Source organism: Pinus tabuliformis, chromosome 9, assembly GCF_031772625.1.
Source record: "Pinus tabuliformis cultivar Carrire ecotype Pingquan chromosome 9, CPIR1, whole genome shotgun sequence".
NCBI classification, from domain to species: Eukaryota; Viridiplantae; Streptophyta; class Pinopsida; order Pinales; family Pinaceae; genus Pinus; species Pinus tabuliformis.
This window is the reverse complement of record NC_142307.1, coordinates 1263532271-1263544339: the sequence shown is the minus strand read 5'-3', so window position 1 is coordinate 1263544339 and position 12069 is coordinate 1263532271.

Below are 12069 nucleotides of genomic sequence, written 5' to 3'. Positions count from 1 at the left end.
CACTTCCAGAGTTTGACAAACCTTACGATTAGTGGGATAGGAGCTGGGAATCAATTTTTCGGCCAACATGGGAATGTGTTGTATTCTTTGGTTAATTCGTTTTAGAGTTTTCCACCCTTTTCTAACGCATGGAACCCTTATCAGGGGCTGTCAGTTCCTTTCAATACTTCGTTAGGGGGTAACTTCACTGGTTATGGAGGATTTTTGGTAGGAGTTGGTCAAACTCTGAATTTTGATGGACCACAAGGATCACCTTTTGGTTTAGTAGGTTGTACAAGTTACTTCGGGAAACCTAGTGCCTTTCAAAATCCAGGTCATTCTTTTCAGATCTTTGGGAACCTTGCCCGCTCTGGATGGAATTCCCAAGGTCCCCCATGACTTCCTTTTCTGGTCACGCTAAATTTTCCAGACTTAATTAAATTTATGAATGATCTGATTAGATACAATCTAGCTTGGCCTTCGGTCCCAACTAAAATTCCCTCGGATATTCCAAATTTCAAAGAGAAGAGTGGTGAAGACCCAGGAAACCATGTGACCACGTTTCACTTATGGTGCTCATCCAACTCCCTAATAGATGATTTGATCAGGTTGAGGTTATTTCAGCACACCCTAACCGGAAATGTGGCCAAATGGTATATAGAGTTGCCAGGGGGCACCTATACTTCTTTTGTTGATTTGGATAATATCTTCTTGAACCATTTTCAGTTTCTTGTCCGCTATGAAGCCGGAACTAAACTTCTGGCTAACTTTCAGCAAGACACCGCAACTCACATTTCAGATCACATCCAGGAATGGAGAAGGAGAAAAAGGCTTATCAAAGCTGAAATTCCACCAGAGTTCCTTCTCGAATGGTTTCTCAAATCATTACAACCTGAGATCTCAAAGGATGTTTCTCTTTTCGGTGTTTATTCGGAAGAGCAAGCTATTTTCAAGCCCAACAATTAGAATTGATATATTCTCAGTCTGGTACTCTTCAGAAAATCCTACTTGATGCTCCTAGATCTAAGGTTGATTTAGCCAAATCGAAGCCAGACCCTCATACCGATGGTATAGTTGGATCAATTGATGCGAATACGGTGAACCTTTTGAATCAATTGCAGCATTTGTCTCTACAAACTGCTTCTTCTAACCAGGCAGCACCGTCTACACCTACACCTCCCCAACCTACCTCTATAAACGCCATCCAGACCTCTAACCCCAAAGGAAATCAACAATCCGATGGGAAGAGGAAGGGATGAGGTAAGAAGAAGAACCAAGAAGTGAAAGGCAATGCAAACAAACCTGGCAATGATGCCTATGAGGGTAGAAAAGAGTCCAAGAAAAAGGTTAAGTTTCTATGCAAGTTATGCAATGGAGATCATTTGACTCACTTCTGCCCTAAGATACAAGATGCTTAGTGCCTATTAGTGCAGCAAGGGTCCTCTAGATCCCAAGATATTCTGACTAACCCTTTTCCCCAAGGGTAGCAATTACTTTTTGGCGCGAATTCGAACGCCGGTACCTCCGCAGGGGGCAACCAGGAAGGGGAAAATTCCTCAAATGTTTATATGATAAACTCTCATGTCGACGTTGCTACACGAGCACGCAATTATGGTGAAACAAAAACATCTAAGGCTAAATTTGTTCTCAAAACCACAGACCCACTTCATATTGAGCGACCCTCTATTGATTCTATACCTCAGCTGCCGAAAGGTTTCACAAAGCACTCGACTATTAACCCTAAGGCTAGGGTAGTGTAGAACTACTTGATTGTAAAAGATCTGGCTCAAAGTCCTTTTGCTATGTCTGCTTTGGAGGTACTCCAGTCGTGTCCTGTCTAGAGAAGTGCTTTTCTTTCAGCAATCAGTGCAGTGGATCCAAAGAATTCCTTAGTGCTCACTTTTGATATGCTGAATGTCAAAAAGAGACTTCCTCACCATATGGCTTTCCAGATAAAGTCCACTTACTGAAAAAACCAATATTTTCGGATAGTTATAGATGAGGGAGCTTCCACATGCATAATTTCTATGTCATGTTGGAAGGCCATTGGATCACCTTCAGTTGTTCCTTCACTGACTCTCTTGACAACATTTGATGGACATTCTCATAGGCCACACGAGATTATCCCGGCCTTTCCTATATGTGTTGGGGGAAAGGTCATAAACATTGAGGTGGAAATCGTTGATGCCAACCTGGATTATAACCTCCTCTTAGGAAGGAATTGGATTTACGAGATGGATGCCATAGTTTCATCTTTATTCTGCATCCTCTGTTTTCCTCATGAGGGGAGGATTGTTAAAATTGATTAGTTAGATTATTCTCCAGGTGACTCCCACGCAACTTCGGATTCTACCATTCCATTGGTGGATAATCCCCGTCAACCTATTGAGAATTTAGGAGTTGGGATGTACTCTTCGTTAATGGGTATATTTGACCTTCCTGCTCCTACAGCTAGAATCAATGCAATTTCATCCTCTAGGGGACCTTCATGGAAAGAGTTCTTTCGAACTCATTATTTTTCAGACCCTTGGACCTTACCTTCATCTACCACCACATTAGATGGAGGGTAGGTTGGTGGAATGGCATTTCCCATGTCTGCAGCAGAACTTAGCTATCAATCTATCATTAACTCTACAAACAACCATCCCACTCCTTTTTCACAAGAGGAGTTAGATGGCGATGTGGCTCCAAATTGGACCCTCAACTCTACTTTAGCTATAGATTGCTTGGATACAATTTTACCATCTGAAGAAGCAATTTTGGAGGCAATGATGGGTGTGGATCAACCATGGGAAGATTTACATCATCGTTCATATTTTCTTCCTCCATTGCATGAAGTTGAATCTAGGTTATCCAATCTGCTTACTAGTGATGTTTGTACAGTTTCAAACCCTTTGGCTCCAGTTCAATTATCTACCAAAGGTAATATGTTGGTTATCTCATGAACTGTACCTATAAACATCTCTAGGAATCCTAACGTGATAGAAAATGTCTTCATTGGAGCCGATTTTATTCTCCTGAAGAAATTCAAATTTACACTGACGTCTTTAAAGAGTTTCGAGATGTGTTCACTTGGTCTTATGAGGAAATGCATGGAATTGAACCATCTATAGTCCAGCATGAGATCAAGATGTACGAAAACGCCAAACCTACTTGTCAGAAACTTCGATCAGACAATACTCGGAAAGCGACAGCTATTAAAGCTAAAGTTGAAAAATTGCTTAAGGTGGGTTTCATATACCCCATTCCTCTAACTAAGTGGGTTTCCAATCCAATCCGGTAGATAAAAAGAAAGGAACGATCCGAGTGTGTATCGACTTTAGGGATCTGAATAAAGCTTGTCCAAAAGACAATTACCCCATGCCTTTAATTGATCAAATTGTTGATGAATCTGCGAGTAATGAAATTTTTTCGTTCACGGACTGATTCTCTGGTTACAATCAAATTAATATCCGTCCAGAGGACCAACACAAGACAACCTTTATTTGTCCCTGGGGCACATTTGCATACAAGAAGATGCCTTTTGGTCTTAAAAATGTTGGAGCTAATTTTCAGCGAGCCATGTCTTCTGCTTTCCACGACATCAAACATGTTATCAAAGCATACTTGGATGACTTAGCTGCTCATTCTCGAAAGATAATTGATCATCCCAGCTACCTTTGGTTAGTTTTTGAGAGATGTTGTTTTTATAAAATCCAATTGAATCCGAATAAGTGTGTTTTTGCATTCACATCTGGTCGGTTGTTAGGATTCATCGTATCGACTGAAGGGATTCGAGTTGATCCTTTCAAGGTTGAGGCAATAATTCAGTTGCCTCCCCCATCTACCATTCGCCAACTTCAAAGTCTCCAAGGAAAGGAAAATTTCTTGAGAAGATATATAGAAAATTATGCCGAGATTACCAAAGGATTTATGCATTTGCTTAAGAAAGGAGTCCCATTTTTATGGGACAACTTCATGCAATAATATTTTGATGCTTTGAAACAGGCATTAATCTCTGCTCCATTGTTGAGTCCACCAAATTATGGCAGATATTTCCTTTTGTATCTCGTTGCGGAAGAATCAACCATCAATATGGTTCTGGTTTAGGAGGATGATGCTCTCAATGAGCATGTAATCTACTACTTGAGTCGGGGCTTAGTAGGACCTGAGCTACGCTATTCTCTTATCGAGAAATTGGCCTTGGAAACTGTCCATGTTGTCCACCAGCTTCGTCATTACATTTTGCTACACAAAACGTTCATCTTAGTGGTTGTTAATCCTTTTAAGTTTGTCCTCAGAAGGCAAGTGATTGGGGGAAAATATAATCAATTGATTGTTATTTTGCAAGAATTTGATCTCAAGTTCTTGTCAGCAAAATATAAGAAGTCATTGGTTTTTGCGGAATTAATTTCAGAGCTGCCTTGTGAGAAAGCCATTGTTTATGAGGAAAACTTTCCCGACGAACATTTATTCCTCATTTCTTCACAAGATCCCTAGTACAGAGATATCATTATATATCTCCAAACTTCGAAGTTCCCACCTGCTTTCTCCAAAGATGAATGTCAAAAGTTATGTCACCTTGCCAAAAACTATGTTATCATTGGTGATACATTATATCGCAAAGGGGTTGACTCAATCCTTAGGCGTTGCTTAACTTTGGAAGAAGCAGAGTCTGTACTTAATGATTGCCACAGTGGAGCTTGTGGCGGTCATCTATCAGAGCTTGCAACAACCCGGAAAATTTTGTGTGCAGGCTACTTTTGGCCTTCAATTTTCAAAGATTGTATTTAAGTGGTCAAACGTTGTGACCCTTGTCAAATTTATACTCGGAAAATGTGCGCTCATCCAGCTCCACTTTTTCCTGTTATCACCATCGGTCCATTTACGAAGTGGGGCATTGACTTCAATACTTGTAATCTGCCTTCGGTGGCGAATCACAAGTACAGCATTGTGGCCGTAGACTACTTTACGAAGTGGGTTGAGGCCACGCCTACTTACAAAAACGATAGCGAAATAGCAGCCTTGTTTCTCTTCAACCAGGTTATTTCACAATTTGGTATCCCAAGAAAGATTGTCACAGACCATGGCAGTCACTTCCAGAATCAACTGATGACCGAATTGGCTCTCAAGTTGGGCTTCTGGCAGGATCATTTTTCTCCATATTATCCTCAGGCCAATGGGAAAGTCGAAGCCGTGAATAAGTCCCTTAGGACTATCTTGCAAAGGACAATTGACAAAAATCAATCGAAGTGGCACATCATGTTGTACCTAACACTATGGGAATACCAAACCTCGGTGAAGACTGCCACCGATTTTACTCCTTTTCAATTAGTTTACAGGTTGAAATCTATTTTTCCTATCGAATGTGAAATTTTGTCCTTTAAGCTAGCTGTAGAACTTCTTCCAGAGACGTCTAGTCTCGAAGAATGCCTCGTTCATTTGGAACATCTCAATGAGAAACATCGATATGCCGCCATAATAAACGAAGCCCATAAGAAGAGGGTTAAAACTCGATATGATAAGTTTTCCATCCTCGGGTTTTTTCTGAAGGTGACCTTGTCTTAGTCTATGACCAAGAAAAAGACGCCCCGGGGGCAGGAAAATTCAAGTCTATGTGGTATGGTCCCTTTGTAGTCAAATGAGTTTTGGGAAAAGGGGCCTATGAATTAATTTATTTTGAAGGGAACATGTTGGCATAGCCCCGAAATGGGCTCTACCATAAGAAGTATTTAGCTTAGGTTCTGTCCGAGCAATTGCTTGTTTGTATATATTGTAGTTTTGTACATATTTGTCTGGAATTTTTTGATATTGACATTTTTTTATCTTCTTTCGCAGGTGTTGATGGATGATTCGATATATTTCAGATTCGCTGATGGTGCTAGTCGGCACACTCGGAACCTTGCTTCCGTGGCTTGGGTGATTTATTATCTATCTGGCCAGTTGATGGTGTCGAGGGGAGTATGTATTGGCCCTGCTTAGAATAACATTGCAGAATATATTGTCGTTATTAATTTACTATTCGAAGCACTTTCTTATGGGATAGATTCATTGATAGTTTATCTAGACAAAAAGCTAGTGGTGTCACAATTAAATAACATTTATTGGGTTCGTGATTCTTATTTATATCGCCAATTTTTGAGAGTGAGAATGTTGCAATGATCATTTATTTATATTACATATGCTCACATTCCACAATCTGAGAATTCATTAGCAAACTCTATTACTAGTCAAGCATTAGATTGGCATATCAATCATTCATCAAATTAAACAACATCAAAAAATTTAAATCTGTATATATATCATAAAATCGCCTGTATATAGATAAAGTGTTCAAAAAGTAATATACAAAATTGGGATGAAATGCCCTCAAATTTTGGCTTCATGCCCATAATCATGTCCAGTCATACATCGGTTTGTCTATTGACCTGGCTCAGGATGAGTGGCTAAAAAATTAACTACTGCATTGGCTACATGCCAAAGTATGTGGACCCAGTCCCGTGGTACCTGCTATGGGGTAAAATGCACGGGATGAAAACTACCCTCGAAAGCCTTCCTGGGACTTCCGACAGACTGTAAGGTTATCTACAAAAGGTACCTATTACACACATGTTCATCTATCTAACATACATTGACAGGATATGGAGAAAGGATCACCTTTGGTTCTTTCTAGATTCGCTTGGGGATCTCCATGCAGTAAGAGGAACTCCTCCTGACCGGCTCCAAGACGATTCCTACACAAAAGAAAGAAGAAAACCAAGCATATACTTTTGACGATTAATGAAAGAATCTGTAACAAACATGTATAAATGTGTAACTTTTCTACTCAACATAACCAAGGATAATTTTAGGGGCGAATGTTCGCCCTTTGGCGAAATTAAGGGGTTTTAAATTTTTAGTGGGCGAATATTTTGTATCATAGTACATTTTTACAAATCACCTCAAATAGCCCACCTTATTTTAAGGGAGAGGGTAAAAAAGGTAAATTTAGCCCTTGAAATTAGGACTTACAACCTTCCATTCGCCCATTTTCAAGAATAGGTTTTATTTAAGTGAATCCATTCGCCCATTTTCAAGAATAGGTTTTATTTAAGTGAATCCTATGGGCCAAATACCATATTTATAAAAGAGGTATGGTAAATTAATAAAAATATAAATAAATGAGAGGTATGGTAAATAAATAAAACATTTTTTATATTTACTCCATAAGTCACCTTATATACATGTAAGGGTGTAAACAAATAAAAATATAAGTAAAGTGGAGGTATGGTAAATAAATAAAACGTCTTTTTATACTTACTCAAAAGGTATGGTAAATAAATAAAAATATAAATAAACTAGACGTATCGTAAATAAATAAAACCTCTTTTTATATTTAGTCCATAACCCTCGTTCTATTTATGAAGGCTCAAGAAAGAGATTTTATTTAAGTGAATACTATGGGCCAAATACCATATTTCTAAAAGAGGTATGGTAAATTAATAAAAATATAAATACACGAGAGGTATGGTAAACAAATAAAACATTTTTTTATATTTACTCCATAATTCACCTTATATTTACGAACACTCAAAAAATGGGTTATATTTAGGTGAAACCTATGGCCAAAATACTATGTGACAAATACCATGGACTAGATTGTTATTAATACCATGCAAAAAACCATTATTAACCCTAATATTAGAATTAATAAAAATAAAAATGGCACATGGTATTGACCCATGGTATTCACCAAAATGGCACATGGTATTGACCCATGGTATTCACCTAGAATGTAGCCTACTTAAATGGGGGAATTAAACCAGCATGTAGCCTATGCTAAGATTCACTAGGACTTTACAAAGTTTTATTATTTAGTGAAAGACTCGCCAAGATCTTACAATATTTTATAATTGAGTAAAATATTCGCCATGCCTGGTGAGAGATTCGCCAAAAAATTATATATACATATTATCTTATTGATAAAATCGCCTTCCATTTTTCCTATATACCATGGAGATTCGCCCATTTATTATATTTATAAATTTAGGGGGGGTTCTTAAAATTTTCCCTGAACATAACAAGCATCAGAATGAACAAATGAATGCACAATATCACCGACACTTCGAGTAGTGGAACACAACCGCAGTCCTATATTCAGAAGAGTGATTACAACAACCCTGTTGCATCAACCTTCCTTATCCCTTCTTCCTCTCTCTCTCTCCTTCTTTCAGCTAGCTCCTTCAAGAATATGACAATATCACAACATCACCATGTACTATCCTTGTAAATGCTCTGACCTCTTTTACAATGGCCCTCTCGTTGCTTATATGATAATCGATTTAGGGTTGCCCAACTCCACCTGTAGTTCATTTGGATAAAAGCCATGAACCTACCTCGTTTACCAGCTTTTTCCCATTTGCCTCTGTTTCCGGAATAGAATTTCTCCAAATATCTTGATTTTTGGAGACTCCTTGCTTTTCTTGCACAAATTTAGGGAAATAATATCTAGATATTTTATGGCAGATTTGTTGGCATAACCACTTGAGCATCACTAAAGTTCACTAACGCTCTCCCTGGTCTCACAACAAGAGTTAGCAGGTTGACTAATGCTCCTTTATGCTTGTAAACAAGCTTTATAAAGTAGGTTTTCAGTGTACAGAGAGCGTTAGAGTGGATTCTAGGCCTGCAACTGTGGACATTCTTTCAGTTAGCTTACCTTTCTCCTCTAAGTTGATTAGGAGGTCAATTTTTCCTATAACAAATGTCCCCTAAAGTATGGGATCAGATGTAGAGACGATGGCCAAAATACTTTATGAAAATATTGTAGTTTCCTGTCAAAATATTTGTAGAGAGAGAGAAGTTTCGGGCGATAAGGAAAACCTGATACAACAAAAGTACATATATATGAACTGCTAAAATCATGTCCTGAGTTAGGCATTCCCATGCTCAGTAGCTATGTCAGAGTAACTTTCTCCTTAGAGATATAACAATTTTGGCCACCAACATGGCATAGGGTGGATCCAGTGTCATAATAGATTATCCTAAAATGGATGTCTTCAAAGAACAATATCGCAGCTTGGGAGAGGAAACAAGGCTGAATGATGTAAGCCTCTACCCAAGGTCTTGATTCTTGCTTCACCGAACAGCATAGATCAGTACATGTGATAAAATGAGTTGACGTCGAACATGCACGAAATCATCTGATTACCAGCCAATAATGGACATTGTTAATAGATGCGAGGAAGGTCACCGATAATGGTGATGGTCTCCAATATGTACAGTGCAAACTAGCGAGTGTGAAAGATTTTTTGTCGTCAAACACTCGTAGAATCGCTTAACCAGGAGCCAATGATGAACACCTGTGATTAAGCACAAGGTAACCTGCCACTAATGTCTGCAAGCACCAAGGCACTGAATGTGTTTCTAGGTTATCTTCCTAGATAGAGTGTTGAATTTGATAGGAAAGAACCTGTCGAAAGGTAGGCAATGACGCGTCCTACATCAGTCGACACGAAACCAGACAAGGATGATTTTGTTTTCTGAAGAATATTTTGAGCTTTTGGGTCTAAACGACGGAGGGCATGATGAAAGGATATGTAGGGTCAGTTGATTGAGGAAACAAGTAGGGACCCTTGAACAATAGAAGGCACGACAATAGTTTTAACCAGACAGCATGAGACTCATGAATACTACAGAGTGTTTTAAGATACAGAGATGCAATGGCATCAGGTTATATAGGCTAAAAACTCATAGGTTGGTAGGGTTCATATTGAGAGGCTATCAAAATGATGGTTTATCTGAGGGAGTGCCATGTTCAAGGGAACTTTTGCTACCAAACCATGCTTCAGGATACGATTGTATTTCCACTTTTCCCCGTCTAATTTTTAATGAGTCCATACGAGTAAACTCATCAATCTTTTCATGTTTAGAGAGTCTGAAAAGGATCGCAAAAAGAATGAATCTTTGCCCTATCTGATTAGTTTAATGAGTCCAGACAACCAAACTCGTCGATCTTATCATCTTTTAAGAGTCTGAAAAGTATCGTAAAAAGAACGACTCTATATCTTATCTGTGTATTTAAAGAGTCTAGACTAGACAACTTGGCGATCTTTTCATTTTTAGAGATTCTGAAAAGATCGTAAAGAGAGACTCAATGGTGGTCCCTTTGTCATAGTTTTTAAACGGGTGTGACAAAAGGTTAATAGTATACTCGTATTGGTTACTTTTCCGTATTTAATCTACTGGACCCGGATAAAGAGAAACCTTCTTCCAATAGATGTCGACCTCATTTTGTTACGAGTACGAGGCGACAGACTAAACTCGTGCTTTGTCATGACACTTTAATGAGCTCAGTAACAAAAACTCGGGATTTTGATTTTTTAACGAGCTTGAGAAAAGTACCTGAAATAATGATCGGGTCATCTTTAGCATGTTTAACGAGAAGCAAGACACAGCTCGGGATTTTTTCAGTTTAAAGAGCGAGAAAAAAGTGCCTAAAAAGGATGCTCCATTGGACTTTTTCAGTTTATGAGCTGGAACTAGATCAAAAAAGAGTTTCTCAGAGCATTATTTGCATATTTTTAACGAGTGCAAATGATGAAAAACTTGGGGAATTTTATATTGTTTAAAGAGTGATAAAATATCCCTAAAAGTGCTTTACGATTTTGTGGCATATAATTTTAACGAGTTCTACTACAAAAACTCAGAGGTGTTTATATTTTTTAAAGACCGATAAATTGTCTCCAAAAGTGCTCTATTTATCGTTGCATAGATTTAACGAGTGCAAGGATAAAAGCTCGGGGATGTTTGTATTTTTAAAGAGCAATAAAATATCCCTAACAGTGCTCTACGAGTTTGTGGTATATATGTTTAACGAGTTCTACTACAAAAACCAGGAGGTGTTTATATTTTTTAAAGAGCGATAAAATGTCTCCAAAAGTGCTCTATTTATCGTTGCATAGATTTAATGAGTGCAAGGATAAAAGCTCAGGGATGTTTGTATTTTTTAAAGAGCAATAAAATATCCTAACAATGATCTACCATAGTTAGACAGTGTTTAACGAGCTTAACGATGAAAACTCGGGGATGTTTGTATTTTCTAAAGAGCAGTAAAATATCCCTAACAGTACTCTACCATAGTTAGAAAGTCTTTAACGAGCTTAACGATGAAAACTCGGGGATGTTTGTATTTTTTAAAGAGCAATAAAATATCCCTAACAGTGCTCTACCATAGTTAGAAAGTGTTTAACGAGCTTAACGATGAAAACTCGAGGATGTTTTTATTTTTTAAAGAGCAATAAAATATTGCTAACAGTGCTCTATTATCTTCATTTGTAGTTTAACGAGCCCAAAGAAGAAGACTCGAGGTTTTTCATATTAATGAGCAAGAAAAATACCATAAAAATAATGCTCGACCTTCTTTGATCTCATGCTTACAATAGAAGGGTTTATGCCTGTTATGAAACCAACTCACAAAAAGATAGAAAAGATAGATCAACGCCTTAGAATTCAGCCTCTTCGAGGGGGCAACCTCCTTTACATTACACAAATGAATGATTCTTTGATGATTCAAATGACAAAACCTCCTTTCTATATATAGGAGTCTAAGGAGTACAATATAACCCAGCCGACCTAACAATAATAATATAAAGGCACAAAAATAACAATAGAGGGATTCTAAGGGGCACAGTAATAACAATATGGGGACAATAGGGGCACAACAATATTAATAAGGGATAAAACTACAATAGTAATGGGGTAATAACTAGTATAGGGACCTAACATGCCCCTCTCCTTCACAAAAGTGTTGTACTCAACGCTTGAGTAGTTCTGGATGCTTCTACATAAAATTATCATCCTCCCATGTGGAATCTTCAGCGGATAAGTTCTTCCACTTGATGAGAGACTCCGAAATTGATCGATTTCATAGCTGTTGAGTTCTTGTTTTTGTGATTTCTCCCGGTTCCAATATAATTTTTCCTTCCTCATCAAGTTCTGGCAATATTGTTTGAACTGGGAGCTTGTCACCTATAACCTTCTTTAAACATGAAACATGGAAAACTAGGTGCACTCGAGAAGCTACAGGAAGCTCCAATTTGTATGCCATAGTACCAATCTTTTGCAACACCT